The sequence below is a fragment of the Pinus tabuliformis genome, chromosome 7 (genome assembly GCF_031772625.1).
Source record: "Pinus tabuliformis cultivar Carrire ecotype Pingquan chromosome 7, CPIR1, whole genome shotgun sequence".
In the NCBI taxonomy this organism is placed as follows: Eukaryota; Viridiplantae; Streptophyta; class Pinopsida; order Pinales; family Pinaceae; genus Pinus; species Pinus tabuliformis.
In genome coordinates, this window is record NC_142293.1 from 1,664,798,776 (window position 1) to 1,664,812,057 (window position 13,282).

Sequence of the window (13,282 nt, forward strand, 5' to 3'; positions counted from 1 at the left end):
ACAAACAACGCTCTGTTTTCTTTACAAAAATAGTCTCATGATCAAGTGGTGCACTCAATTGAAGATTGGGATTTTCCTTCCTTTTTATAGGCTTTTTTCTTTAGTTTGAGTTATTGCTTCACAATGCCCTCATCCTCCAAGAGTAAGTCTCTAACATGGAAATCATATTTAATAGAAGGGAAGTAATTGCACAACCCATTGGCCATATCTCATCACCATATGAGTGTGGGTGCCAAGAAAATAACCAATTGTTAACCTTCATCACCATGAAGGTGCATTGAAGTTGGGGAGCTACTAAAATACAACATTGAAGTGCCTTTTTCCTTCTCCTATTTTATGCAAGGTGGGGAGGGTGTGAGGGGGTAGGGTGGGTATGGTAAGGGCTGGGTAGGTCGAGGGGGGCGTGAGAGCGTGGGCGGGTAGGGTAAGGGCCGGCTAGGGTGTGGGGGCCGTGAGGGGGTAGGTGGGGGGTGGGTTTAGGGGAGGGTGCAGAGGGGTGGTGGAGGGGCGTGAGGGGGAGGGGGTGCATGGGGTGGGATGTGGGGTGGGGAGAGGGAAGGGGAAGGGGAGGAGTGAGAGGGCGGAGGGGTCGGGTAGGGTAGGGGAGTGTGGGAATGGGGCAGATAGTGTGGGGAGTGGGGGGGTGAGCGGGTTGCCAACTGATTGCGGGTGGGGAAGGGCGGGTGGAGAGGGCGAGTGGGCGAAGGGATGGGGCGAGGGGAAGGCGGGGGATGAGAGGGGGGAGGGGGCGTGTAGGGTAGGGGAGTGTGGGGAGGGGGTGTGTAGGGTGACGAGTTGGGGGAGGGAGCAAGTGGCTGACCGATTGAAGGTGGGGAGAGAGAGGAGGAGGTGGGTAGGGTGAGGGGCATGAGGGGGTGGTGAGGGGGAGGGAGCTAGTGGCTAACCGATCGTGGGTGGGGAGAGAGAGGAGGAGGTGGGTGGGGTGAGGGGCATGAGGGGGTGGCGAGGGGCAGGGAGATGGTGGGTTGGGCGAGGGGTTGAGGTGTGGGTGATGTGTGAGGGAGGGGTGGTGGGTAGGCAGGGAGGGGGTTGTTATGCGTTCAATGTTTGTAATATGTGATTTTCGCATTAATTTTTAAGTTAATCATTATTTTTTGAAAAAAAAGTGATTATTATAATTTTTTTGACATGAAATTCATTAAAAAAATATTATTTAACTATTTTTAGTTAAAATTTTCGTATAAAAATTGTGATTTTCGCATGTCAATTGTAGCAAAAATTATCAAAACGTGTAGTTTTTTAGTTATATTTATGTTAGAAATGGTTATTTTTATGTTCATTGTTAAAAAATATTGTTTTTTAGAAACAATTATTTCTTGTAGATTGAAAAATTAGTTAACGATGTATAAATATATAGAATATCGAAAATTCAAAATATCAACCTTCTTCTTTATATATGCAAAACAATAAAAACCTCACTACAAAAAAAATAAAATAAAAATAAAAACAAGAAAATATGAAGAAAAAGAACACTTCAAAAATTATTAAATTTACAAAATAATTATTTACATTTCATACATTAGAAAATAAAAAAATAAAAAAAAAGTCTTTTAAAAAAAGGACCTAGTGTAGAATTACCACATTTTTAAATCAGCGTAAAAAACACTACCATTTTAAAACGCAATGTATATAAAAAAATTTATAGTGCCAAAAACTATGCTCTAGAAAACACATGTGTGTTCTGTATCACCCCTTTTCAAAATCGGGTCACTTTTTTGCTATCTCTACAAAATGAGTAACAGTATGAGTTCCCGTTTCAAAGTTTACATTGTTAAAGGTGGTTTTTAAGAAGCGACACATTTGCAGATGGCACATGTTATTTATCTAAATTTATAGATACCTCTAAATTTGGCTTTCTAGAAATTTGTGATAAGGAGGGGCTTGTTCACAAGCATGAATTATGATTTGTAGCAATTCCACATTGTTATAGACATTTTTGTGCCTTACAGCTCCAAGCATGAAATGTCCATAAACCAAGGTCTCCTAAGTCCTTAAAAGTGTTGTTATTACTCCTAAAGGAACAAGGTCAACAAATTACAGCTTCTCCCAGAAGTTCTCCACCAAAAACTGCTCAGAACTAGTCAAATCAGGATCATTTCAGCTGCTCCACTAGCTAGCTGCGTTGCAAAGCACCCCAATACACTGGCTAGGTGCGTTGCAACGCACCTAAATGCACTACCATGGTGCGTTGAGCGGGAAATGACAAGTGGCAGAGTCATTCCACGAGGTGGAGAGACAATGGAAGCTTCCAGAATATTCTCCAATGACACTTGCCTCACTGAATTCGACCAGTGATGAATAAGAGGCTCTTAGTCTCCAAGTGGAAGCAAGAACTGACAGAGAGAAGCCACTAATCAATTCATGAGCTGACTCATCCTCTTTGCATACATCTATATATGGATCCCTCACCAAGAGATCCAGAGGCTGGAATTTTGTACATTGCAGAGAATTGTTGTTGGTTTTGAGATAGATATCAGAGTATTGGGTGATTTATGCTTTTTTGGAGGTGAAGAGGGGATTCTATGCTGGGAGGTTGATGCTGGATCAGGGATCATCGGTTGTAACTCCTCCTGGATCTTCTTGTTTTATCAATAAAACTATTTGAGTTTCTCCTACATGCTTGTATATCATTGATGTTTGTTACATTTGTATGTTTAGCTTAAATCTGATCCTAAGCTATTTATGAATATAAATCCATGTCTTTGTGTAGTTTCCTTCTTCTGTGATCTTACAGGAACTTGGTGAAGCTGGGCAAGTAAGGGAGCAGGTAGCTGGAAGCTGTCAAAGAGGAGAGAGATTGGATCAAAAGACTAGCGCAAGACACAGGTTGGTTCATCCTATTCCTCTTCGTTTATAGTTCATTAAGGAGAATACGAAAGTAGTTTTCCCTGTTTGTTTTTGAGGTCACTGTCACACCTCAGTGGGATAGGGTCGTTCTGAATAGACACTTTTCCTGTTAACAAAATGGCGACTCCGCTGGGGATCGTGTCTAGTTAGTTTGTTTGTGTTTCTCTTGTTGTTTGTTTCATAAACTTAGAAGTAGCAATCGAACTGCATTTTCCATTAACAAATGCAAAGTAGACATCTTCTACTTCAACCCATTCACTCGATCTGTTTATGATTTGAACAGCTGATTCACAAATGATCTTATTACCCTTTGTGATAGCTCTTAGACCTCCTTTAAATCTACCCTCTGATTGTGCATTACTGATTGCTTTTACTCGGCCAAAAACCATAGATTAAACTGCAAACCGTGACCCAGAACCCGGATAGAATTCTCGTTTCTGCCCCAGCGCAGGCTCTGTGAAGAGATTCTGCATTTCAACGCAGTTCCCTAGAGGGCTACCTGTGCTGCAATCTAGTTTCTCTGTGTAACAGGTGCGCTGATCAGCTTAGCCTTGTGCAGCTGAGGTTCTTTGCTTCATTTTTTCAGTTTTGTCTCTGATTTTTGCAGCCTGTGATCAGTGTATGTGTCTATTTGAAAACCCCTTTTCTTTGCCTTAATTCCGCCTCCTTTGTACAAAAAGACTGTAGATGTTTTTGTGTGTTTGTTACATCATTTACAATTTTCCATTGAAAAAGTAGGATAGTCATACTGTCGTCCTTTGATTTAGATCTGTCGTAAGTGTCGATTTTGATCTTAGGAGAAAGTTTATTTGTTGTTGACAGTCGATTATGCTTTTACTTTTGCCTCTGGTTTGAATTTGTGACTTTCTAGTGTCGAAACGAGTATTTAATTCAAAACATAAAGTGTCGTAATCATCTCTACCTTTTGATTTCGAAAAGAAGCTTGTTTGTGTTTGTCACTTGAAAGAAAATTCAGATTTGTACATCAACTTTCTTTTTAGGCATCAATATTAAGAAAGTGAAAAACAAATACATGCACATGTGCATTTGCATATTGATAGTCTGTTTGGCTTGATTTAGGAAAATTGCATTTACAATGTGCTCTTTGCTCTTGGAGAAAAGATTGTGTCTTTCTTTTCCCCTTGTAGCTAGGATTTTCATTGCTGAAAAGAGATAAAAGCTTGCTTATCATCTTTACATTGCATTTTAGGAATTACATATACATCTCGTGGTGAACCCAAAAGGCAAACTTCATAAGAAAGATCAACCTAAAATAAATTCAATGAACTTAACAACGCTTTGTAACTTAACGCACAACATTTAGAGGTCTAGGCTAGAGACGTATTCCGGCGTCGTAAAGCCTGGTAACTGTTGTCCTCACTGATGGTTGGGTGATTCCTCCACTTTGAGACGATAAGTGCCAGTATGGACTTGTACTCCCACGTACCGTCGAGTATATATTGGGAGACCCCTATAGGCATAAACCTTTATCCATAGGAAGTCGTGTCGGCCGCCCTACTGATCGCAATGCACCGAACACAACATTCGAGAAGATTGACTTCCGTACCGTACAAAGTATTCTGTAGTTTTGCAATTGGTTTGGTACTCCCTCTACCTAGACCTCCAGAGCAGTCCCTTTCGTTCCTTCTCAGACTCCTTAATGGAAAAGATCCATCTGAGCACTTGTCACTTCAGGCTCATTAAAAATCGAAGGAGACTAGAGTCATCTTTTGTTTTTTCTCGACTCTTTAAAACTCAAAAAAACAAGTTGTGTCAAAGCGTGTTAAAATTTATTTTAAATGGAATATTCATCCCCTTTTCCTACGTTGACCTTTGGGTTGAGAAAATGGAGCCTACCAACCAAGAAATTCCCCTTGGTGGAAATCCTAGTCCCTTCTCCTCTTGGGGAGATGTTGGTGCACCCCATATGGCCACATTGTCGCTTCCAGGACTGACAATTGGCTTGCCAGTATGACTCTTCTCAACCAATGTCATTCAGAACACCACTATTCCTGAAAAATCGAATCAGCAATTGGACGAGTCCAGAGTTACCCACCAGCCTTCTACTTCCTCTAATTCTTCCTCTCCTCCTTCCTCTTCGCTTGACGGGACTGGTAAAGCTAAAAGCCAAGTTCCTAAGGGGAAAAAGGAAAAGAAGAAGAAAGAGAAAAAGAAGAAGGAGCTAAAGGCGAATAGGGGGAAAACGAGTGTCGTCTAACGAAAATCCACACACAGCACTGACCAGGCCTAAATCGCCATGTGTCATTTGCAAAGGAGACCAATTTCACAGAGATTGTCCTTGCATCCACCGGATACTAAGGGACTGGTCTCCTCGTTTGCACAATCCGGTGTCGTCAACCTCTGGAGATCATGTTGAAAGCACACTGTCAACTAGTGAAAGTGAAGCCCCAGGACAAAAAGGGAAAGTTAGATTTCCTTGTAAACTGTGCGAAGGCGACCATGCCCTCCACCGTTGTCCCTTCTTAGACGAGGCTAAAAGAGTTTTGGATGATCGTCCGGTTTCACCGTTACGACTTCCTCCTGGATATAAAAAACTCTTGCCGAGTCCGTCACTAGTTGAGAACCCAGCTGGCCCGCTCAAGTGGTCGGCTGAAGTGCCTATCATTGAAGATAAACCAACTGAATTTATACCAGACGAAAGTCAAAAGGTCGAGGCGGCAGTTGACCCGGTCTTGCCTTCAGAGGTTTTATCTTCAGATGATACAGTCACTGAAGAGAACAAGGATGACACCGTCCAAATTCTCTTCATCAATACAGACTCCGACGAACATGGGGGCAATCCACCCATTCCTTTACCGCAGGAAGGAAGTTCGTCAGAGCCATACCCGACCATCTACTCGGTCCCACCTCCAATCAACCTAGTTGTATCCTTCGACTGGAATCAACTAGGCAGACCCCGTTTGCCAGCAAGCATACCATTCCGAATTATCGTTCAAATATATAGAATTGTCATGGCTGGTACCATCATAGATAAGGGGGCTTCTGTGAGTATCCTTTCCTCTATTGCTTGGAAAGCGCTTGGTTCACCATCGCTGTTGCCTGAAATGAGAAATCTGATAGGCTTTGATAAAGGAACCAGTCGACCTTTAGGGATCCTTCCTGATGTGCCCATAACATTGAGAGGGAAGACAGTTCGCATGAACGTCATGGTCGTTCAAGGACCCTTGGATTATAACCTACTCCTTGGACGAGACTATATTTATTGCATGGGAGCCATCGTCTCCTCACTCTTTAGAGTAATGTGTTTTTCGCACGAAGGAAGAGTGGTCAAGCTCGTGGACCAGCTTTCATTTCCTGGATCACGCATAGAAAATAGTCATATACCGTCCCTAAATGGTCTCTTCACGCAAGAAATGTCTCAATTCCCAGTCCGTCCTCCCGATGAGCGTGAGTAATTCAGATGGATATGACTGAAACCCAGGGGGCATGCATCCTGGTCTGCTTTGGCAGGAAAACTTCGGGTATAGGGTAGGTTTCCGCGGGAAAATATGACTAGTTTGTACCCCGTCCGTCAGTGGAAGAGGGGTTATTCTAGAATAAGATTCTCTTGTCAAAGTTATGTGAGTTGGAGGACGTTGTCACCCACCTTTGTTTATCTCGGTAGACATCGCCGAAGAAGTGTTTTATTTGCTGTGTGAATAGAACAATCTTTGGGTAACCTGTAAGAGGTAGGCCTCTCCTGATAGAACAAATGTTTTGTCTGCAAATTGAGGGGTAACTTTGAAACTCTGTTTTATACCTGGGGGCATGTAAACCTTTTGGCATGCAAGCGAGGGGCGGCTATTTATTTTTTAAATTTTTAGGACCTCTAACCCTTTAAACTCGCAGGACTAGTCGTCACCAATCTTGCATAAAGAAAGGATGTGGGGCAAAAATCTAAAAGTTGTCGTTTTTATATGAGACATTCTTATCATATGACTGGATTAATCGAGCAGTTTTAGCACATAGTTCAAGCTCGTTAAAAATAAACATAAGATCGAGAAAATGTTTCCACCTGCGTTTAAGCTCGTTAAAAAATGAACTATCCCCCAGTAAATAACCACCGTGAATGAAGCATTTTCAGCCATTAAAGCCTTGGTCGTGTTTGCACCGTCACCTCCACTTTTCCATTGGCCGATCATTCACCTCCATTTGATTGTTTACCCATTTTGAGGAACAGCTGCGAAGAGTGATTTCACCAGCCATCCTTGTGACACTGCCGTGATTGGAAAATTCCAAACCTTACCTGGAATCAACTGCTACCCATTTTATCACTCGTTCCTCAAAAGACGAGTCTTCTTTAAGCTCTTTTCAACTGACTCGTAAAATATGAAAAGATTGCCGAGTTTTGGCCTTCCAACTTGTTAAAGCGACCGGAAGTGCTATCCCTCCTCTAGATTTTAATCTTTTTGGACCTGAGGGATTATTGCACAAAAATATCGAGCGCTTGTTTTGTTCGGCTCGATAAAACAATCGAAAATTCATCCCTTCTGTATTGTTTTATACTTTTTCGGACTTAAGGGATTAGATGACGAAAAATGAATTCCAGAGTTACCTTTACGTACCTTTTCATACTCTCTAAAAATGAAAAGGACCGAGTTGTCTTTGTAGTTAGACTCGTTAAAAAGATTAATAGCGACAAACTTGTCTTTAGGCGAGAATGAGTTTCACTATCGCTAGGCTCGTTAAAACATAGCGATGGGTTTGCCCGAAGGGAAAATTATAGAACAAGCATATGTTATCCTCCTCAAGCTTGGAAAAAATAAAGAGGTACTGGTCAGCAATGACTGGGGAAAAATTGGGAAGAAAACTCAAAGAAACTTTATTGGTAGCAAGTCGCTCTTGAACATGACACTTCCACTCCGTGCCTGAGTCGGGTTGGGTTGTTTCATTCATCGGTCACATCACCATGGTCACGCCACACCATCCACATTTGGGGTAAATGCTACCAATCCATCACATAAGTGTCGCTGACATGTTCAACAGAAGTCATCCAGAGAAGTCACCCGTGTCCCATCCACTACCATACATTATACTTCATTCTTTCATGACCGCCACCCTGAACCATATATCATCAGATCGTTTTCACCTCCATCAAAATCATTTGCTCCGTTCCGTGTCATTGATGTGGGATTCATTAAGGCCCTCCTTTGACGGATCGCTTCTTGTCGACATCAGCTCATTATCCAAGAAGTTGATCTAGGAACAACCCCTTCAGTACTTTGAAGATTGCATGCCTCAATGGCAAGTTTCTCACTTCCGGCGATAGGTATACATCAATGACCTTCGACCGAAAGATTTTGCGTGATGTTCGACGCCAAGTCCTTTATTCACACCACGTGAATTGTACTACAGTACCTTGAGGGTCATTATCATTATTGGTTATTCCTCTCGCGCTTGTTAATAGTTTACATCATTGACTGGTAATCAAGCGATGTCTTTCCATGTTCGACTTCAAAACATTTCTCACATGGATAGACTTGTACTTCGAGTGAAGATCAGACGAGATTGAAGACCCCGGATCTAGTTTCATCCATTCGGGCTGCGATATATATTCAGAAAAAATAAAGACATTGAAATGTACAACATTGCAGCACAGATAATCATCCTACCAAAAGGATGATGACTCCATCAGAATCATCAGTCTACCATCAGACGATTGTCTATCCTATGTACATGAAAATGAATTTATAAAGCTGAGCATGGGAATGCCTGCCTCAGCTAGATCATGAAATAGTATGAAGATAATGTATTGTATTGTATCTTATTACAGGTCTCCTCCCAGCATTGAAAGAACTTCGGATCCTCCTAATAAAGCATTTCACCCGATAAACGGCCTCATACTTTAGGGGGCAACTGTTATAGATATTTTTGTGCCTTACAGCTCCAAGCATGAAATGTCCATAAACCGAGGGCTCCTAAGTCCTTAAAAGTGTTGTTATTACTCCTAAAGGAACAAGGTCAACAAATTACAACTTCTCCCAGAAGTTCTCCACCAGAAACTGCTCAGAGCTAGTCAGATCAGGATCATTTCAACTGCTCCACTAGCTAGCTGTGTTGCAAAGCACCCAAATACACTGGCTAGGTGCATTGCAACGCACCTAAATGCACTACCAGGGTGCGTTGAGCGGGAAATGACAAGTGGCAGAGTCATTCCACGAGGTGGAGAGGAAATGGAAGCTTCCAGAATCTTCTCCAATGACACTTTCCTCACTGAATTCGACCAGTGATGAATAAGAAGCTCTCAGTCTGCAAGTGGAAGCAAGAACTGACAGAGAGAAGCCACTAATCAATTCATGAGCTGACTCATCCTCTTTGCATACATCTATATATGGATCCCTCACCAAGAGATCCAGAGGCTGGAATTTTGTACATTGCAGAGAATTGTTGTTGGTTTTGAGATAGATATCAGAGTATTGGGTGATTTATGCTTTTTTGGAGGTGAAGAGGGGATTCTATGCTGGGAGGTTGACGCTGTATCAGGGATCATCGGTTGTAACTCCTCCTGGATCTTCTTGTTTTATCAATAAAACTATTTGAGTTTCTCCTACATGCTTGTATATCATTGATGTTTGTTACATTTGTATGTTTAGCTTAAATCTGATCCTAAGCTATTTATGAATATAAATCCATGTCTTTGTGTAGTTTCCTTCTTTTGTGATCTTACAGGAACTTGGTGAAGCTGGGAAAGTAAGGGAGTAGGTAGCTGGAAGCTGTCAAAGAGGAGAGAGATTGGATCAAAAGACTAGCGCAAGACACAGGTTGGTTCATCCTATTCCTCTTCGTTTATAGGTCATAAAGGAGAATACGAAAGTAGTTTTCCCTGTTTGTTTTTGAGGTCACTGTCACACCTCAGTGGGATAAGGTCGTTCTGAATAGACACTTTTCCCGTTAACACACATGCATATGTTGATTGTGTTGATATACAAAAGCAATCATGGAAACCGTGTATTGAAGGTTCAATAGAAAGTTGCAAACAACTTGCAAAAGATTATGTTCAAGCTCTCATATAGAATTTGAACGGAAGATTCCCTAATCTTGCATTTTTCAACTCAGCAAGGTTGTTTAGCTCTTGCCATTATTTAGAGGATGTTTATGGCAGAGAACAAAATTCAAAGCGTTGGCTCGAAGAGATTTTTCAACACTTACAACATCCTTATTATCAAAGTGATGAAAACAAAACTACATTTGATTTTGAGGCTTGTTTGAAAGAGTTGCATCGATTTGTTGACACTCTTCGTGTTAATTGTGAGGGATCATCCATGAAAGATGCATGGAGGATTTTTTGTGTTATAGGGTTTCATACAAATTTTCCTAACATGTCAAAATTATGCCAGGCAATACTTACTATTCCTGCAAGTACAACTTCTTGTGAGAGAGGATTCTCAAGATAAAACATAATAAAGGATGTCCGAAGAACAAAGCTATCATTAGTTGCATTAGATGTCTTGATGCGGGTGTCTCTAACAGGGCTTGATTCATCAATGGTGGAATGGGATAGGGTATTTGACATATGGAAAGATGCTAAAGAAAGAAGAATCTTAAATATTTAAAGTATTTGCTTTTATTTTTATGTTTGTAATGGTGGTGTAATTTTAACAATTACCTCTTTTGGTGAAACTATCCAAAATTTAGTTTGTGTACATGATGATATTGAATCTACTTTTTGAACATTTACATAGTTCATGCACATTATGTTTTGGTTTGAAAATTATTTCACAACTATTTTTCTTTTAATGGGATTAACATGGTAGTGACTTAAATGGAAAACATGGTATATGTGAGTGAATTATTTTTGTCAAATTTGTTGCAACAATATTAACATTCATTATTTTCATGTGAGAGTAATTATGAATATATATTTTTTCACTTTATAATATTATTTTTTGTTGTTTCTATATATATTTCCCATCTATTTTATCACTATTTCCATCTTAAAAAAAAAAACTCAGAACATTTTGGAAAATTTGCAAAAAAATTTGATCAACAGGTCTCAAAACAAAGTGTAGCAATGAGACTTGAGCCGAATGGTACAACAGAGAATGGAAAATTTGCATCAATTATGAGTACAATTTGAAATTATATGAAACTTGTACAAATAAATATTAAAAGTCATATGATGGGTAGTTTAAAAATAAAACATCATTAAAAAATTCCTTGACGGGTAGAGTCACCCATCAAATTTAACCCCTGCTGGCGAGCCTCCCTTGACTTAGAGCTCAGAGCGGGACCCAATCAATTGGGCTAGCCAAAGCATCCCATCGGGCACCCTTTGAAGAACTACAGGCCCAACAACCATCAAAATATAGCACAAAAAGGTAATAGATTTTTTATTTTATATTTATATATGTATAAAAAGTTGTTTTCTATCAAATATATATATATATATATATATATATATATATAGATATAGATATATATATATATATATATATATATATATATATATATATATATATATATATATATATATATATATATATATATATATATATATATATATATATATATATATATATATATATATATATAGATATATATATATATATATATATATATATATATATATATATACTGAGTTTTAGTTTTTAAATAAGAAGTAAATGCTTAGCCGTGGAATTGCAGTGTGTAGTGTACTTTCAAGGACAATTAGAATTATCATTTTTATCGAGTTAGGGAAGGTTACTAATAATTAGGGAGAGGCTTATGCCCCCTCTTTCAAGCAATTGCACTTCATATTTATAAACTAATTATATTGGGGATTTGAAAGTAATAATTTTATGTTAACTTTTTAAAGTTAGAACTTAATCTTAATATCATTTTTAAAAGGATTGAAATTTATTTGAGTTTTATGGTTGATATCAAAGACATGCATGTTTTTAGACATAATAATTATCTAGCGGACTTATTAGCAAATTGGGAAACCTCATATGAAATTGGAGTTCTCTTGATCAATTATTGGGAGACTCATCACTCAATTATGTGATATGTGGTTAGGTGGCAGTAGACATGTTGGGTCATACAAACTCTATAATGAAACATGTCAAAAGGGTCTAACACTTAGCAATGGAAGCCATGATTTAGGACATTGTTGAGAAAAGTAAATTGTGGGAGGATAAGGTAGATTTGATGTAACAAAGAAGTCATATGCTACAAGAAATGGTTTCAACCCTTGTGGGAGTTGATGTAGCAAAAGGATTCTTGTTTGTTTGTGTGTGTGTGTGTAGATATCATTAAAAACAAGGTTATAAGGTTTAAGTGCATGGGGCGAAAAAGTTGGGATTATGATGTTACGTGAACTTTATAGATATTTGAGAGAAAAATCATCAAGTCCTACCATGGAAGGGACATGATGGACAATGCATCAGAATTCGAGAAATTAAGATTATCTAGAGCGAAACTGATTTCCAATCTAAATTTTCTTAAAAATTGCAGAGATAACAATCTCATTCCTAAATTCTCTACCTGCAAACATCCTCTGGGTTCATAAAACTCTATAATTTTCTCTCTATCTAAAACTTTCCTCACCTATATGGATTCATTATTTAATAACATCAAGTCCTACCATGGAAGGGACATGATGGACAGCGCATCAGAATTCGAGAAATTAAGATTATCCAGAGCGACACTGATTTCCAATCTAAATTTTCTTAAAAATTACAGAGATAACAATCTCATTCCTAAATTCGCTACCTACAAACATCCTCTGGGTTCATAAAACTCTATAACAGGTCATTCCTCCTCTATTTAAAATATATTTTTTTCCAAAGGTTTCATGCAAAGTTGAAAAAGGTTAGATGATGCATGCATTCAAGTGTTGGATCGTCAATAATCCACAAGATTGCTAGATCTAATGGCTTATATGAATCATGGACCCCCTGTGGTTGATGTTTAGTGGGGGAGAGGAGTCGTGGTTGGGATTCACGCCAAACCACCTACGTATGATCAATAGATGCAATTGATTACAAGGAATGCCTCTCACCAAATTAAAACCACCAGGGGGTGAGCATTACCAACTGCATTGCCAAGGGTGATTTCACGTATCATGAAAAGATTTGGAGCAATGAGCAAGGACAATGTTGGCGCACATCCAAAGGATGGAAAGGCAAGTGACTTAATGGACAAGTAAGCAACCGCATTGAAGATATACATGCACAAGTGGACATAATAATGTCGACAAGGTAGTGTACATGGATAATTGATGTGGCATTCCATGTTAGCATGACATCATCAATGAAGTTGCTAATGAAAATACTCTGTGAAGGGATTTTGAAGTTAATGCCCAATGGAAAAGAAAGGAGTTGACAGAGGAGAAAGGGGGGAAGGTATTCTATTATTCTATTTGTGAGATGGAAGGACAACGATGCTCATGAATGTAACTGTTATAAAATTATTCTTGTACAGACAACAATTT